The following is a 19,270-nucleotide window of genomic DNA, read 5'->3' on the forward strand; positions in this document are numbered from 1 at the left end:
AGTTAGTATAGGCTTAGATATGGTGGTGGGCCTCAGTTCATGAGGAATCAGGCATGTCCAGAAAAAACTCTGCAGCTGGCCAATGCTTAGTGGGTGCACATTACTTTAATTTGGGGCACTCTGAACCTGTTTCCCTTTGAAGAGTTGGTTTAGGTTTTGGTGTAAGTACCGTCCTTGGGGGCTGATTTGTTGGTTACATTTCTTTTAGCCTAGCGGGGATTCAGGTTTTGGGATGCCTGGGATAAGTGATCCCCAAGTTAATGACAATGAGAAATGTACACCGTGTGAAAATGCTGCCCAGTTTGATTGATATCCAGAGGGTAAGTGACCTGCATCCTCCACATACAGTGTTTGTTGCTAAATAAACTCCTTTTATTTGCCACAATTATGTCTCTTTGTCAATTATTTATAATAGAGTGTTAAAAGGGTAAGAGAGGTAATTTAAGGGAAGAACATCAACTGTTTAGCATTTTAATTTTGTCAATGTAATGATTGAAAACAAATTACACTATTATAAACAGCCTACTCTCAGGCCCAATGCCAGCAGGAATGTGACCGAAGCCTGATCCAGGTATTGTATATTTGGTGCAAACTGACAGCTTTAAATCCATATTTATGCTTTACAATCTACCTTAAAATACCTTCAGATTGGTGAAAAAAGTTGAATTACAAAGTATAGCATATAATACCTCTGTTTGCTCTGAAAGCAATCAAAAGTTGTTTATACTATGCTGTCTTGTTTCTGTGAAAGTCTAAGCAACATTCCTAATCATTCACTTTACTAGGCAATGTTTGTAAGTTGTGCTAACATCAATGTTCATATCAGGCTTTTAACCTTTACAATTTTACAAATCAAACAGTTTTAAAGAAATAGGACAAAAAGTGAAGAGCACTTTCATTATCATACCATTTATTTGGTCTCAGTGCTACCAGCACGTTACTTTCCTTTTCGAGAGAGATAATTAAAGTATATCCTTGTCAGCAATGCAAAGTGATTATGTTAGTGGGGGCAAAGCTTCCTGCGACAGTGGCAGTGCTATGACGAGGAAGGGAATTAGACAGCAAAGTAAGCAGGGTTCCCAAGCAGCACAGAGTAATGAAGACTGTGGTGTCATTCGAAGTTAGCTTTGTTTCACTTGTGTTGCTTTCAGAAAGTTAAATGACAGAAAACAGATATAACAAGCAATGCAGCACTAACTCCAAATGATTTATAAAACATGTATGATTCCATAATAAATTTACATGGCAATCAAACAGGAAGGAAGAACATATTTTTTTCTTGCAAAGGGTGTTCACTTTATCTGAAACAATTTGATTCTGCTTCTTCAAAATAAAGACCAATGTAGGCTTATATTGATTAAGAGATATCTGATCTTTTTTTTTCTTCAAAAAATGAATACAGAACTCTAGTCTAACTGTCAGAGTTCTGCATGATTGCCATTCTAAGACATACTTGCCAACTCTCCCGGAATGTTTGGGAGACTCCCAAAATCCAGGTCGCTCTCACGGACTCCCAAGAGAGCTGGCAATTCTCCTGCATCTGGCAAATCTGCCCACTTCAATAAAATTAGAGCCGGAATGTACGGGCGGAGGGGGCGGAGCTTCACGATTTGCGTCATTTTGGTCCCTCCCCCAGTGATGTAATGCTTGTTTGGGGCCTTTTTACACTGTAAATAGTCCCAAAACAGGTATTACATCACCGGAGGGGAGGGTCAAAATAGCGTTAATTGTGAAGCCACGCCCCCTCCACCCATACACCCTTCCTGCCCTCCAGGATCTCCCGGACCCGACCAACATGAGGTTGGCAAGTATGTTCTAAGATGACCACTGAAAATGGACCAGGAAGACTTATAAGTCCACATGGTCACACTCACATAAGCTGTGCATTCATCTGTGGCATTTGCACTGTAGTGCAGCAACTCTAGAGAAAACTCATTTCAAGGCTCCACAAAGGCAAGTAGTATTTTAATTAAAATGTCTCATTAAAAAAAGGAGGGCTCATTTAAAAACAGAACTAATTAGATGGCATGGAATTCATTTTATGATCGATGAGACTCCTAACTCCAAACATATCCTTCAGCTTGTATTATTATTATTACTATTATTATTATTATTATTATTATTTTATGTAAAAATTACTATAAAATAAAGAATCACACACTCCCATAAATAAACTGTGTTCCTCTCTCTGTAACCCTTCACATTTTATTTCTTGATTAAATCTGCCACTTTAGGCTGTTGACATAATTAGGTTTCAGAGTTCCATTTCCAGTAGTTATCTTGCTGGGACTTTAAAATGTAATACAAGTGCCATCTTCAAGTGGTTTAATGGCACAGCAGAAGGTTGTTCCAACACTTCCTTTGCTAGGGCCTAGTCTGCAAATTGCATAGATGGAGCTGAGTTTAACTCCCAGAAGAAGTACTATCATTTTCAGGTGATTGGGGTAGTCATTTTTACAAATATTTTTAAAAAAGTGAAACTAGCCTTTAAAATATAACTGTTTCCTTAAAGTAAAAATATAATATCTATTCTCTAACGTTTTCCCCTCCCTCATCTTACATTTGGCATTTCTCTGTCTGCAGTCTCCATGATAGCTATATATACAGTCAGGGCTGCCAAGAAGAATTCAGGGCCCGGGTACAACAAATTCATGGGGCCCCCCTCATAGTGAAGTAAGCCCCAAAAATTTTTTGCGCCGCCGTAAGGTCAATCTGTCAATCACCTCCATGGACAGGTGAAGTTAATAGCGGGACCTGCGCATGCGCAGATGGCAGGATAGCGAGCGGCCACGATTCCACACAGGTGTTGGTAGAAAAGATGGAGGACCTCGCACCAGAGTAGAGGCACTCACGGTCCGGTGAGTGACAGCCTGATTTATTAATCAATTCTACTATGTGGTATAACTTTTTTGTAGAGCGTCACATCGATCCAATTTCACGATTAATAAATCCCCTATGACTCTGTCCATCTTTTGATATCAAACACGCCTAAATTCAGTTTATTCGCAGAGCTTACACTCATTTCCATTATTTCTCTGTGGGGCAGAATTCTTAATTCAACACATGAGCTGCCCTTCATTATGCTATTGAGGAATATGCGGTTGATCACTACTTTTATTGATTTTAAGTGGCATATTTTGAAACTGAATTCTTTTGTCTATATTACATATAGCCTATGTCAGCACATGGCCTCTTTGAGCTAGACCACATGATGAGCGGTACCTACACGTCTATTCAGGTGTCACAACCAGGCTATATCTCACCACAGGAGCTCTTTCAAGCTGCCCCAGGTGACACTCCTATCTTCTCACACTGGGATTGCAAAGCCATCAAATACATTTATATGAGACTCTCTGTCTTCACATTTTATACTTTAACTAAATTTATCAATGGATTCATTTGATATAACATATTTACACTGCAGTTTTTAATTTCAGCCCTTATAAATAACTATAAGCTTTCTATGTTCACGACACACATGTCTATACAGTATATGTATATAGTCTCCTTGCCAGTAGAGTACATACATCTGGTACATAATCACTTTTTATTCTTGTGTATGCTTTGAGACAGCCTAGTTCAAGGCATACTGAATACAAACAAGAGTAACATATTAAAAAATAAAAAAGCTAATATTTATTTCTCTCTGACACTGGAGATCAAAGAACAGCACAACATTTTGCAATAAAATATTTTAAGGGTTTGAAAGTGGTTTCTCATGTCTCTAGTGGTTGGTACTTGTTCATTTGGATAGTGAAGTATAATGGCCCCCTTTGTCTTCACCAGATGTTCATGAACTTTTCACAGCAAACCATCCAGTTATAAATCATTTGCTCCTTGCTCAGAACATAAGGGTTATGTAAGAAAGTATTTATCCTGGTTAGCCAGAGGGTGGATACAGGTGAAGGTAACAAGGTAATTTGTATTTCGAAGGGTTTTAAAAGAATTAAAACACAGAGAATCCCAGTGCGAAGCACCTTCCTCTCTGGTTCAAGACACCCCTAGCGAGACTTACTGAGAGAGTAATTGTGACAGGATGGACCACCTATGTCACCCTGTGCGTTGCGCTGATGGGGATTGGTTTGGATTACTTTTCCACAATCCCTTTACTTTATCCCAAATGTGCCCACTAGCCGTAGTAGGAGGAACTTAAGCTGCTGCCACCACTGGACTCCTTAGTGGCATCCAGAACCGCATCCTTATCCTTCTGGGTAACTATCACTGCTAGTGTACCCCCCTGCTAGTACACCTGGGCTGGTAACCCTGACCTCTTGCCTTCAGATCAGGGTTGATGTGGACAGTGCCCCTGGCCTATCACACCAGACAGAGCTGCAGGTATCTGGCAAAGCGTTGGTGCTGGAAAGCTGGGTCCAAACCTCAGAACAGTCAGAGAATGGATTAGATTTGGGTCTAATGTGCAGGTCACAGGAATTAGGCATCAATGCAAGTTCCTTAAGCAGTGATGTTTATTAGCTTAAAAAGTCATAAAACTGCAGCTATAGCCACTAGTAGAAGGTACCAGCATCATCCAGAAATTTACAGATGGAATGATCATTTCAGTACAAACCAGCCCTCTTTTTATACACATTCTGACACACCTGTCAGCAGGGGGAAACGCCGCCCCCTGATCCTCCCAACTCCCCAACACGTCTGAGTTATTTTTAGTATCAAGATACAATATGTTTCCCAAAACATGGATTTAAATGCAATGCAAAGTTAACAAGATTTACACTAATCTGCTATATCCCAAAAGCTTCTGTGTGCATTATTCGGACAGGATCTGAGATGTAGGATAGCAAACCACACAGCAGCTCTCCTGTTGTGTATACAGGCTAAACAGACATGCTGGCCACTGAGATGAAATGGTCTAATTAACATGAGGGACTTTCTCTACAAAAGTTATACAAATCTAATAATGACTTTAAAAATCAATACCACAGAAATTAATGCATTTCATATACAGAAATATAACACAATATAATAAAATAAGTACATTTCTAATACCTAGTATCAAGAATCAGTACATTTCTAACTATATAAATTGGCACACTTTGCTAATAATTTAAATATATTATTACAATAAGTTATTTATAAGTGATCCAGGCAAAGTAATATTCTGACACTAAACACCTAACATTATCATCAGTCACCTTCATTCTTATTTTTATATCTGCAGTATCATCATAAGGATTTGGAAGTCCACTTCTCACTAGAAAGATGGAATTGGTCATCTTTAAATCCTAAATTGTATTAGACAGAAAAGGATTCAAACTCTTTACATCTGCTCAAGTATTTTTAAATAGCATTGTGATGAAGCATAATAGATGACACATGAAATGCATAAAAGTAATTAACAAAGACTCTGACAACTTTTGGATATTATGAGGAATTGTTCCATATAAGATTAACATTTATGAGGTTATTAATCACCGTAATTTTTTAAGGAATTACACTACTTTAGATGTTATTGTTTCAGAATAAAACAATCTTTGGAAAGCTGAGAAAGGCTTTATTTGATTTTTATACTAATATAATATACTAATATAATCTTATGTTGAGTATACCTATTTTTACACTTAATGTTTATTCATAAAAAATACAGAAAACTATTACATTTCTCCTTATTTCTTTCCCCTTTTTTTTTTTCCAAGGAGGCTCAAGATTTGGAATGTTTCTAAAAGAAAAAAGTAGAAAGAATAAATATTCTCTGAAGTGCCCATTTATTTCAGGAATCCTGCATTTAGGTGTATTAGATGCAGGACTCAGTATCTATCTTTCCCTTCACAGTGTGACAAGCACATTTGATAGAAATTCACTGAGGAGCAATCAGGTTATCACTGACTTCACAGAGGTGGGGGGCGTTGAGCTCCCCAAGCAGTATGTAAACCTGCTTTGCTGTTCTAAGCTCCTGATTGCTACTTGACTCTTGGTTATTCCCCTCCATTGGAACAAGCTCCCCCGCTCCATCAGAACTTCTCCTAATCTGTCCTCTTTCAAACGAACATTAAAAACCCACCTTTTCCTAAAAGCCTTCCAGTCTCATGCCTAAACTCCCACTGGTCGGCTTCCTCTCTTTCTCATCTCTTCTTCCCTTCTCCCCCTTCCTCGACTCCGTCTCTGTCTCTCCCGTCTCATCCATGTGTCTGTCTGTCTTCCCCTCCCTTTAGATTGTACGCTCCTTTGAGCAGGGCTCTCCTACCTCCTGTTTCCATCACTTTTAACTGCGCTCTCCAGCTACTCAGTTCACCTCCTCTCTAACCCTCTGCCCTCTGTCTCCTCTCGCTTCTCTCCGCTCCCCTCAGTGACTCTTTACCTGTCATCCGTGCCCATCCTCCTGGGCCATAGTTACCTGCCTGTACTCACTTTTCCCCTCCCTCTCTTTCTTGCTGTGACTGAGCCAACAGAGTTATAGTGCTTACTGTTACTTGTACTGTGCTGTTTCACCTTGTACTGTGCCATTGTTTGTCCTTGTACGGCGCTACGGATACTTTGTGGCGCCCTATAAATAAAAATTAATAATAATAATAATAATAATTATTTGACCAGGCTTATATCTGTTTTTATGCAACTTGGATCCTGACTTGGTACTGCGCTGACAGATTGGGTTCAACCTTGACTTTCTGTGCCTCTTGATTCAGTACTGTGCTACCTGCATCCTGTTTTCCTCAGCTAGTCTCGCCACTCTTCATTCTGTGCTACTTACTGTAGGGCTCCACCCACAATGCTAAGAGCCAATTAGTGGCCCACGACCTGGTTATTACATACAGCCAAATGCATTCCACCTTTCGAAAGGCTCTGGGAATACCGATAGTAACTTAAACCATGCACCACCATTCTTTTACTTTGTCAATCTTAGTTGGTATTGTGTCCATAACTCCTGTCCTGATAATTTATGAAAACATCTAGGTGAGCACATTATTATTTGTATCTATATTTTTATTTCTTCACAATGGTGTTTATTATTGTATTATTTTATCCCTACATGTTCTGGGGACCTTCAATTGAGCCACTAAGCAAAATTCACACTAATGGCCACATCACAACTATTCAAATGATGAAAAGTTTGATTTATTGACCTATTAGGTGAGCATACACATGATTATTTTCCCAATGCTGATTTTTTTATAAATGGTACATGCTATTTTTTTTTGTTTTCTCTTGCTCCCTTACTTTCAAATTTACAGCAATAAACTTTGCTGTTTATGATATATAAGTTTCTGACTGTATTTTTGTGCTATACAGCACATTTCATATATGAAACATAAACACAAATCTATATTGCAATCCAAGCTGTATACAAAATAAGTTCATCCTCAAAATTAGCTGGCTGTGAGTAAAGGGTTTGAGCAGGGCCGTAACTATGGTTGTGCGACCGCCCAGGACGCAACGCTGAAGGGGAGCGCAGTTTAGGAATATTTTAGGTTAATTTGGTTAAAATTGAGGGCTAGAGGGGCGGCATTTGTCTTTCTCGCCCAGGGCGCTAGAATTCTAAGTTACGGCTCTGGGTTTGAATGCATTGAGACTAAAGGGCAAATTTACTAAAAGTTCTAAAAAGGAAAAATCAGATTCTAACTATAATTTTCTAGAATGTGCTAGATAAATGATAGCTAGAATATGATTAGCTGCGATGAGCAACACCTCCACTTTTCCTTTTTAGAAGTTTTAGTAAATCTACCACTATGTCTTCAACTGCGGTTAATACATTCACAAATAATAATAACAACAACTACAAAAAAAACACAAAAAAGTAGTAATTTTCTAATTACCAGTTCTGAAAAAATAGTCAGCCCAAATATAATAATTTGAATTTTGTCTTAGCTAATTATGTGGTACATGAAATTGCTGAACAGTGACAGATGTCACGGAGGTTGATGTGGTTTAAAACAAAGGTTGACTAAAAACTTGTGTGGGTAAAATGCATAAGTGCATGAATAGTAAAACATGCTGACTTCTAAAATTATTAACACATCATTGAACTTAATTTGTTTTATTTGTAATGTGCTTTTCATGTGATACCTGAGGTTTTTGAAATATTATGTACAGTAGTATGTTTGTAGACTAACTAATTAGAAAACAGTTAGTAGAAAATGTGTTATCACTGAAACACTCTAAAGAAAAATAGATATGCAAAAGTGCATTATGTAGCGAATTTAAAAAAAGGGTATGTATAACTGTTGAGGAATCTGAAAAATATTCCTAAACATGTCTTTGATGGAACCAAAATACAATTTTGCACTATATACTATAAAAAAATCCACTTTTTAGGATGCAAATAAATAAGAGCTGAAAAAAACTCATAGGACCCCAATATACTGTCCCACACTGGCAGACAAGGCTTCTAGCTGGTCATAGACTAGCAAGACCCACACCAGCAAGCAAAGGGTTAACTCTTCACACCTCCAGACTGTTACACAAATGTAAATGCAGCATACACAGCTTGATAATCAGATGTATCAACAAATCACACACTGGCATTCAAAGGGGTTGACTTGGTCGAGCTATATTCTTCCTAACACGATAATGGATTTGTTAGAGTATCAAGGACACCACATATTAAATTAGAGATTTAATATACAAAAGTACAGGAATTCAGATATAAATAAAAATAATGAATAAACAATTAATAGATTGACATAAACAAGCAAAACAGTTTAAAATAAAAGGGATAACATTCAGAGTAGCACTTACGTGAATTGCCTTTTCTAGCCAAGGGAAATTCGTTTGGAAGATGGATAGCTTATCAATGTGAATGGATTTCCCAAAAAGTCTGACAATTTGCTGTACCTGGTCTCAGCCTTTTAAAGACACTTCCACACCTCTTTTATACCTCCAGTGGGTTGTGACATGTGACACATTTTTCAATCACCATTTGTATGTTGCCTGATTTACTAACCAATTCTACTATGTGACCTAACTTTTCTGTGGAGCGTCACACAGATCCAATTTTATCATCAGTATATCCCCTATAAATCTGTCCATCTTTTGATACTAAACACGTCTTAATACAGTGTATTCGCAGAGCTTACACTCAGTTCCTTAACTTCTCTGTGGGTCAGAATTCTTTACTTGACTTATTAGCTGCCCTTCATCATACTTTTGAGGAATATGTAGTTGATCACTACTTTTATTGATTTTAAGTGGCATATTTTAAACTGAATTCTTTTTGTCTATATCACACATAGTCTACGTCAGCACATGGCCTCTTTGAGCCAGACAACATGCTGTGTGATTCCTAAAAGTCTATTCAGGTGTCACAACTCCATTCCAGGCTAGGCTATATCTCACAGCAGGAGTTCTTTGAAGCTGCCATAGGTGACACTCCTATCTTCTCACACTGGAATGTGCAAATACGCATACAACAGACTTATTGTCTTCACGTTTTACACTTTAGCAGCTGAACTTATCAATGGATTCATTTGATATAACATATTTACACTGCAGTTATGATTTATCCCTTATTCCTCATAATTATGTGATGGGTTAACCCTTATAAATAACTGTAAGTTCTCTATGTTCACGACAATACATATAGGATATCTTTATAGAAATCTAAATGTAGATTGATACATTGAATAAGTCTTTGTAAATAACCTGTACCTGGCATGGATTCAGTAAGCAATTGCTTAAACTCACATACATGTCATGAAACAAGAACAACTGCATTTCATTCATCAGAAAATCTACTTAATCTATTTTATGAACTGTCACATTGTGAATGATTGTTTCCCTTTATAAATTTCCAGTTTGCTGTGTCTATGAAATGTAATGATTTTTAACATGACTGAAAATATATACAGGAGCCGTAATCCCATGTCAGAACTGTCCAATTGAGATACACCAATTTTATGCCCCACTTAGCTCTTACAGTAGTGTGACTTCAGCAGGGCTGCACCTAGGAAATTTTTCTGCCTGGGATTGGTGTCTGCTTATCAGAGAGACTGTCTTATTACCTCCCCAGTTCTCAGGTAATGGTAGTTTGACAGAATGATTAGCACACTGTGGGCCTGATTCATCTTCAGACGTAATACCACTTGTGTGCCGTATCTTGTGTGAAATTCAAAAACGGACTTTACGCCAGTGAATACAAGTGCATGCAAGTCAAGTCCAAATGCAAATGACACTTCAGACTGCATTTAATTTGAAGAGGAAGGAAAAGGTGGATGAATGTAGGCAATGTACATTAAGTTGGTGCCTAGGTCGAGCGCATGTAACAGTTTGATAAAAAAAAAAATTAAATATACAGTATATATTTTTATTAATGACTATAGCAGCGGTTCCCAAAGCATGCGCCGCTGCTCCCTGGGGTGCCACGGCACTGTCACAGTGGTGCTGCGGCCAGGACAAAAAATACCAATCCAGCGGTGCACAGAGAGGAGCTGGAATAAAGAACATAGAAGAACGAAGTCCAAGTAAGGTAAATAAAGTAACAGAGGGGAAATAATGATATGAAACAGTGATGGAGGGAAAAGAAATGGTGAAGGGGCAGAAAAATGGTAAAAGGGCAGTGTAATGGGCAGGGTTCAGTGTGAGCATGAAGGGGCACAGTATAATGGTGAAGAGTCACAGTGTGAGCATGAGGGGGCAGTGTGATCATGAAGAGGCACACTGTAATGGTGAAGGAACACAGTTTGAGCATTAAGGGGCGCAGTGTGACTATTTTGTACATATTGTTGTTTTATTCTGTTTGGTCTTATTCCTTTTAATGATAGCTGTAAATTGTTCTTTGAGAGAAATATAATTGAAAAAAAAATGTATACAAATATTATTTTTCCCTTGAATTTAGGTGTATTATTTTTGCGAACAGCTTAATAATTATTTTGGTCATGACCGAAATAATTATTACGTTATTTTAACCCAATTATTTATAAAATGGAACTATTGTGGATTAGGTGTGAATTGAAAAAATTATGGAGACCCTAAGGGTGCCGCGAACTGAAACATTTTGGGAACCATTGCATTATAGTATTAAGAGTTGTTAATGTATTTACATTTTTTTCCCATACATTCTGATGGGACTTGATATTGCACATATGTATTGTTCGTATCCTACAGTGTATTCTGTCTGTCTGCATATGGGAAGTATTTAATAGTCAGACCATACTTATTCTCACATTCAAAAGGAAACGTGTCTTTAGATCTGCTTCTACATGAACACAGACGAAGGTCCAGCTCAGCTTGAGTCCCTAAATGATTCACTATTTCAGCGTCCAAAATCTCTTTATGGTCAGGTTTATTAATGACATTATTTTCTACATACAGTTATGTCTTCCAAGTGAAGCATTACTATGGTCACAGCACTACTTATTCACCTTTTTTATCAGCTCTAATTAGGGCCAAATAACTAATGTCATGTACGGTAATGTGATAATCGAAATTTCCAGTAGATTCATTTGAAAAGGTTATTTTGAATAATTTGAAGGTGTTAAGGCTGTCAATGATAGTTGTGACAAAATTGTTGCACTCACGTCACATATATATATATTATGTAATGAATAGTTTGTTATAGCTGACGAGTAATTAAACTAAAAAAAGTTTGTTTCTTTTTTCAATGAATGTATCATTCACGCACGTGAATGTGATGCATGATTGTTTTACAGTGACTTAGGACACTTTCACAAACTTTTCCTAAATATAACCTCATATCAAACGAATGAAATTATTCATGATATGTTGACAGAAAAAATGTTCCGCAATAATGAAAAAACTATGATCTTGCTTGTTTTTATAGAAAAATAATTGGGATGGACTATTACAGAAATATGGCAGCATGCATTTAAAAATATCTGGTTAATTGTCTGACTAGCCAGAACTTTTGTATGGAAAAGTATGATGGTATATATATATATATATATATATATATATATATATATACATTGGTGTATTAGGATGTACAATACATCATGCATCTTATAATCCCTCACAATTTAATTTTAGGATTGAACTTTTTACAATAACACATGGATTAGATTTATAAGTGTCTTGGCATTTTGTACAGCAATAACGTTGTGTTAATTGAGTGTGTCTTATTAAGGATTATACATATTTTTAATTGTATATTTTAAACAATTAACAATGGTTTCAATTAAGACTAAACTATTTGAATATCTTTAATTTATACAGACAGAGTGCAGTGGAGGTTAGAACCCTGGAGAGTTGCAGTGGAAGCAGCATAAAAAGAGCGCCCTAAGGAGGCAAAAATGTAAATCTCATCTTAAACAAATATTCAGCATAAATATACTTATCCTTACATCAAGTTATTATGCAGTGTACACAGAGCATGGTATAGTTAAATACAAAAAACTGAAAAGCTATCAATTATTAGGACACATAATGTGACACATATGGTGTTGATTAATGAATGAATGGTTCAATTAATCCCTAATATTCCATTACAATAAACACATCAGTAACTAGTAATGAATATAGCTACCTAAAATAAAATGAAACCATAAATACTCATAGTCAAGTTAATTTCATAAGAAACATAAAAGACAATTTTCTGGTTACTCAATTAAATAAGCAAAATATCCTAACTGCAGATTATGTAGTACATTAGAAACTATTTCATATATTTAGCCAACTACAATCTAATTTAAAAAATCCAGCACATTCCTTTTTTTATATATAAATCCTCTTTTACCAGCTTTTCTGAGTAGTAGTACCTTATGAATAATCTGACATTTACAATGGCTAACGTACTGTCCCTGGCAAATTCAAGATCATTACAAAAATTGTGGGCTTGTGCTTATTGTCTTTCTCATTAAGTTTCTGAGCAGCCTCACTTTCATAAATAATCCTGCAATTACATTTCAATAAAAATATGTATTATAAAATAACAATAATAAAATAACAGAAATAAAGTAATAGCTTTAAATCTACCAATTTTTCCAAATTTGAGAGGGATTGAATAATTCCTGAATCAATATTTAAATTATAGTGAGAGGGGCCTAATTGGTAAGATCTTAACTGCATTTTTAATAGTTTTAAGAGTTATAGTAAGATTCATTTGGCTATATATTGAGGATTCTGCCTAGCCTGAATATTGCTAAGAACCTAAAATATACATTCAATCCTTAAAACAAACTGTGGCATTTTGTGCATTCCTAATTTAATATTCTGCTATTGGTGCTGCTTTCCTCTTCCAAAATAAAACATGCTGAAAGCAAATTCAATTCATGACACAAAATGTACTAGGATCGTTTTCTATTTTGATATGAAGAGGTTAAACTAGCAAAGCCTTGAAAAGGAACATTCCTTTTCGAAAATTTCAATTTACTGAAAACAGCTTGCAGATGAGCTCTTTGAGAGATCTCTGATTTATGTACGCTTCCTTCAGTTTCTTACAGCAACTTGACAAACTCTGGAAAAATGTAACTCTTCAATAAATAACACATGGGTCATATCAGTGGAAGTGCAGCAAAGCACCGAAAGCCAGTAGATATTGACACTGAATTATTTCTAGATGAAGCCTGACATTGTGCAATATTTGTGTTTTGTGTACACTATCCTAAATGTGTTGCTACTGAAATAGAGACAGGCTGCAGCACATTTTATTTTGTCATGTAAATGCTTAATGCTTACCACAGCACAGCAAACTATTTTCTTGAGAATTAAAGGGAAATACACTATACAGGAACATAAGTGCTCATAATTGCACATATTAAATGTTTAAATATGATCAACTAGTTTTTATTTTTTACAGTTTGTCATAGAATATGTTGATGAACAGAAACACTTTAAGCATTTTTTTTTACCAATTCTATATATTAAATATTTCCCTTTGAGCTAAGTTTGACGGTTTTCTTCTGTAACTTATTTCTGAATCTGAAACAGCCAAAATCTACTAAATATTGAAATGTACCTATTTTGTTCTCTTTTCTCTAAGTACAACCAGAAAGAACATTGTGTTGTGCACATTTGCATCTATTAACATTAATTGTATATTTAAATTTAATTTTAGCCACTAACTATAATTCTTAGGACTCAATGAAACAGTGTTAGCTAGTAGGCAAAATACCTAGATAACTACACTACATTTGTTACACAAATAACGAATATAAATATCATAAAAATATTTCTTATTTACATATTTATGTATTACAAAATAATGTATAACTGATTCCATCTTTTGGCAGATATTAATCTACTTCAGGATTAACTGTAGACTTACTGACTGAATTAATGTATGCACAATTAGTTTATATAAAATTATACTTTTACATGAAATAATGAATTGAGCCTAGATAAATATATTCAGAAGGTCTAGAATCAAATGTATAGAAAGTCTGTAGTAGATATCATATAAAAGAAAGATATCTCTGATTGAATGGATCAATGTGATGTTTCTATAGTCCTGAGCTAAATATTATACATGAGATTACTGACTTGTTTGTATCTACATAAATCTGTTATGCAAGTTGGAAATTCACTCGAAAATGTATGAGTAGCTTTGTTTTGCAGTCACTTTCCAGGTCTCACAATACAATAAGCTAGAGTGACACTCATGTGCTGCTTTCTAAATGTACTGCCTATTAGCTTTGACTTGAAAAAAGCAGACACAGAACATATATATATATATTGATTAATAGCATTTGCTGGATATTTGTTACTGCAAAGATTACTTATTTGCTAAAAGGTGTATGCTAATGCTAGAACGTAATTCATTCATTCAAGCTAACTTCTTTGCATGCAAGTATCATTTGTCTTCAAGCCAACTTCAGATAACAAGTTAGAGGAGTGACCATTGCCCCGACCATTGCCCAGACAGAAGTAGATGACAACCAACTCTATAAAGAAGGGAGCACACTTACCACAGGAACAAGGAAATTATTAGCAATGCACTGCATACTGTATGTTACCGGGCTTCCTTAATCTGCTCTGAATGAAACCACAAATTTGTATTTTTTTATTCAGTAATAAAGATTACATTTTGACCTTTCACCAAAAAATAAAATTCAGAATAGTCATAAAAGCACACACAAGATTTTTAAGTACAATGCTGAATATGTGCTCTACAGGATACAGCAAAGTCAAATGGTAAAGGTGAATATTATTTGACATGTTTTAAACTTGTGCATGGGCATCCTCCTTAGTTTTGATTACCGTACATTAAATTTTTTTTTTCACTTTCAGCGTTTAAGTAATTTGTAGAAATGAAACCGTTTACGTAGATATTTTTTGCTTTTATTTGTTGATTTTGCAGCAATAATTGTGAATTAGTGAGTAGCCTGCCTCTGAAAAATGTGATGTACTTGGGTACATGATGCTGCTTTTCCTGCTGGTGAAGAGAATCACTAACCCAGTGGGCTGTCACAGCCATATAATCTTTAGTTTGCCCAATTTCGCTTGTCCACATATCTGTGGTTAAGAGTACAGTGGGTAGACTGGTATTTTGTAGCCCAATAATTACATGTTTGCAAACCTTCTGGTAGAAGTGAGAAATAGCTTTTCTAGTAAAATGGTGTCGCGATGGAATTTGGCAACAGGGACACAAGACCTCAATTAACTGTCTAAAACCAGCTGCATTAATAGTGGATATTGGAGGCAGATCTAATACTAGCATAGTCTCCATGGCGCCTGTGCTCTGCTTTGCTACTGGGTGACAGCTTTCATATTGCTTCATCTTGCAAAGGATTCTTTAACAGTCAGTTGTTGTAAACTACTAGTAGTCTTCTTCTTAGTCTGTTTCTGGGAAGAAGATCAACCCACAGCAGCAGTAGCAGCAGTAGGACTAATGCTCAAGAATTCTTCTGAGGAATCCTGGATAGTTGAGGAGTCAACTAGCCTTAGCAACTTAAATGCAGGACTAACTCCGATCACTACTGAGGATATTGATGAGGAAAGTATTGTGGGTGTAGATTGCAGGTGCAAGGATCTAGCTGAGAGAAGAGACCTGGCTGATGCTGGACTGCTTGTTGTTATTTTTTTTTGCATAAGTTTCAGATTTTCCCAAGAGCTTGCCATGAACTTGTTTCAAATGGCAGAATATGGATGAGGTTACTATATGGTTAAGGTCACTACCTCTACTGACTGTGGCTTTACAAATGCTACAAGTGGCTAGACAACTGTTATCAGGATTTGGGTAAAAATAATATCCACAGATAAGAGGTGGATTTTTTGGTCTACAGCCCAGGCCTTCTTTTTATCACGTGCAAGAACTACTTCCACTGGTGCAGGACTTACACAAACAACATCATCCACATCAACATCCTCATTAGTGCCTTTGTCAAATACACAAATATCCCCATCATCCTGTTGCAATTCCAAAGTGGCATCCGCAATTTGTGTATCACCGCCTACATTTGGGCTGCTCATCCACACATCTGCAGAAATGCTGAAAGGAGGCTTCTTCATGGGCATAGTATCAGAAAGGCCAGGCTTACACATAGCACTCGTGGATAGACTCTCCTCAGAGATTTGTGTCATTTCTGAATCTGAATATACATTTTCTTCTAATGCTTTACTGTTTTCTTCCAGCTTGGCTTTTACACGTAAAAGTATTTGGGCACCACTTTTTTAATCAGAATGACAAGGTCTTGCTTGGTCATGACTGACCTTAGAAGAAGATCCCTCAGTCACAGTTGGCGAACTAGCACTCATACAGAAAAGCAAAGGCCTGATTCTTTCCTTGCCACTGCGTGTGTAGTATGGCATGACTGGTGCTAGCAGCTGCTTGGTACTCCTGGTCTTCTGTGTACTGCTGTGAATCCATTTTGATAACACAGTACAATGTGACTGCAGATTTTGAAGAACATTGACAGCCCTATTATTACAGCCCTATTATTTCTATTTCAGCATTGACAATTAGCAATGGAGAAATGGCACGTAGATTGTAGACTGGCAACCACACTGGGACCTCTCCTGTTTCTGTGTGAGCTATAACTCAGTAGAATGTCACTGGAGACTTTTAAGAAAACTGCTACCCCTCCTCTTTCTGTTTTAGATATGACGCTGCCCAACTTCACTAGAGACTGCCAAGAACCATGCTACCCCTTCTGTGTTTCTCTGTGAAATGGCGCCGGATCAACGTGCAGGGTGTCACATATAGAATCCAAAACTTGCGAGATCCGACGATGCAAGGCCTTGTTTTCACTTCTGATGGTGTACAAAAGTACTGAGTTTGCTCAGGTTGGTACTCAGATCGGCGAAGTTCTGGTAGACTCGGTTCTCGGAGAACCGAGCCCAAGCATCTCTTATTATAACTGCTTTAGGAAAATATACTTTAAAACTTAATAACCTAAAACAGCCAGAGCATTAGAACAGCCTTTGGTGAGACTCCCTGTGTTTTCAAGTTAACTTGAACATTAACAGTACTATACTTCTCAGTAAATCACATAATGTTTCCGCCCTGGGTGACCTCTTGTGTTGGAGCACATGTGTTGGAAAAAGAGGATGATAAGGACACAAACCTTGTGCAGGTAAAGCATTACAGAAAGCACATTGCTGTTCAAAGCTCTAATATGAAAGAGACCTTGCATAGTGCTTTGAAAAATGATTGTTTATGTAAGGGAAGGTAATAGATGAACATAGCCTGAATGAAGTGTAAACATTGGTGACAAGAAATCTCAAACATTGACGTTCATGACAAGAATTTGGATCTAAAATAAACTCATATGCAAAAGTTTTCAATATGTTTTGTAAGTCTGTTTTTAATCAAAGTACAATTATGAAAATCTTAATGGGCTCTTAGCAACATGAAAATACTGTTTTGATGATTGCCCCTGTTATATTGCTATGACTCATATTGGTTTATACAGAATGAATGAAACATAGAAAATGTTTAATTTCTATGAATATCAGTGCTCTTATCAAAACATTTCTCATAGGTCGAGCAGAAAACGTTTTGGGATTTGGAATTAAAATAACATTTTTGAATAAAAGTGTAATTTTAAATATAATTTAAAAATGTATACTTATTAAATTATAAGTGAAAAATGTGTCATGTGGACATTACCAGCAATGAGCTAAACTCCCTTGGTGCGGTTCTTATGACAATTCAAATTATTAGGCTAGCCATTTGAATGTTGCCAAATCAGTGCACCAAATTTATTATTCAATTAAAACAGAAAATGGTCCTGTAAAAATAGTTTAAATAGTATGGCTAGTATTGTGAATGTCTTGATTGTGTTATCTTTTAAAATTTGATATTCAGCAATGTCATATTAAACTATTATTTTTAACAATTCCGTCTTAAATATTTCCTAATAAGTAAATATTCAGGGTTAAATGTATCAAGCTGCGAGTTTCTAGCGGGTTTGAAAAGTGGTGATGTTGCCTATAGCAGCCAATAATATTCTAGCTATCATTTAATTAGTACATTCTACAAAATGATAGCTAGAATCCGATTGGTTGCTATAGGCAATATCTCCCTTTTTCAAACCCACCAGAAACTCACAGCTTGATATATTTACCCCATAGTATGTTTCACAATTATCCAAAATTTTATCTTTCCCAAGAGAAAAACAGGTTATTAATATTTGAAATTTATGGGCGACCAGTTGGACATGTAAAATGTGCATTTATGGATGTAGCAAAGAGGACAGTACAGGTTGTACTCTCCAAAACGTAAACTGTCAGTCTTCTTATGTAAACTATTAGCTTCAAATGGGAAACAATATGTAGGCTATAGGATTAGGTTACTCCTAGAGTGTATATATACAAACTCCAGTGGCACATTAAAGTTAAAAGTAACATGCTTGCCATATATAGGAACTTTGTTGAAATGCTGTTCCAGTACATCTAAAAAAAATAATTATTGAGAATGCTCCTTTAAATGATTAGGGTGGGGTGTGTGATTGTTTGGCTACTTTGAGGAAATGTGAGACATATATTAATACTTGATACCCTTATAATGGTTTAATGACGATTTGGATTTCAATGTTTTCCTACAGGAGTGATTAATGTTTTATATATTTTCATATTTATATATTTATATTGTTTTATATATATTTATAGTTTTTGTTGGTTTTCTTGGAATATCTTGCATAATTTTGTGAGTTTGACCACATGTTGTACATCAAGATCTATTTATGTTAATTGAAATACTTTGTTGATTCTCTTTAAATTGTCCTTGTACTACTGGCCTGCATAGTGTGTTCTCCATTCACCTGTTAAAGGAGACCATCCCTGAAACATATAGCAGGGGGACACATTATTACTCTTTAATAATTTGTGAATTCAATTGATTTATTGGAAGCTTTCTTTCTGCTTCAGCACTTTGCTTCCTCACATACTGTAATTGCACTGTGGCAGTCAGGGGGCGTGTCCCTGC

Source organism: Mixophyes fleayi, chromosome 6 (assembly GCF_038048845.1).
Source record: "Mixophyes fleayi isolate aMixFle1 chromosome 6, aMixFle1.hap1, whole genome shotgun sequence".
NCBI classification, from domain to species: Eukaryota; Metazoa; Chordata; class Amphibia; order Anura; family Limnodynastidae; genus Mixophyes; species Mixophyes fleayi.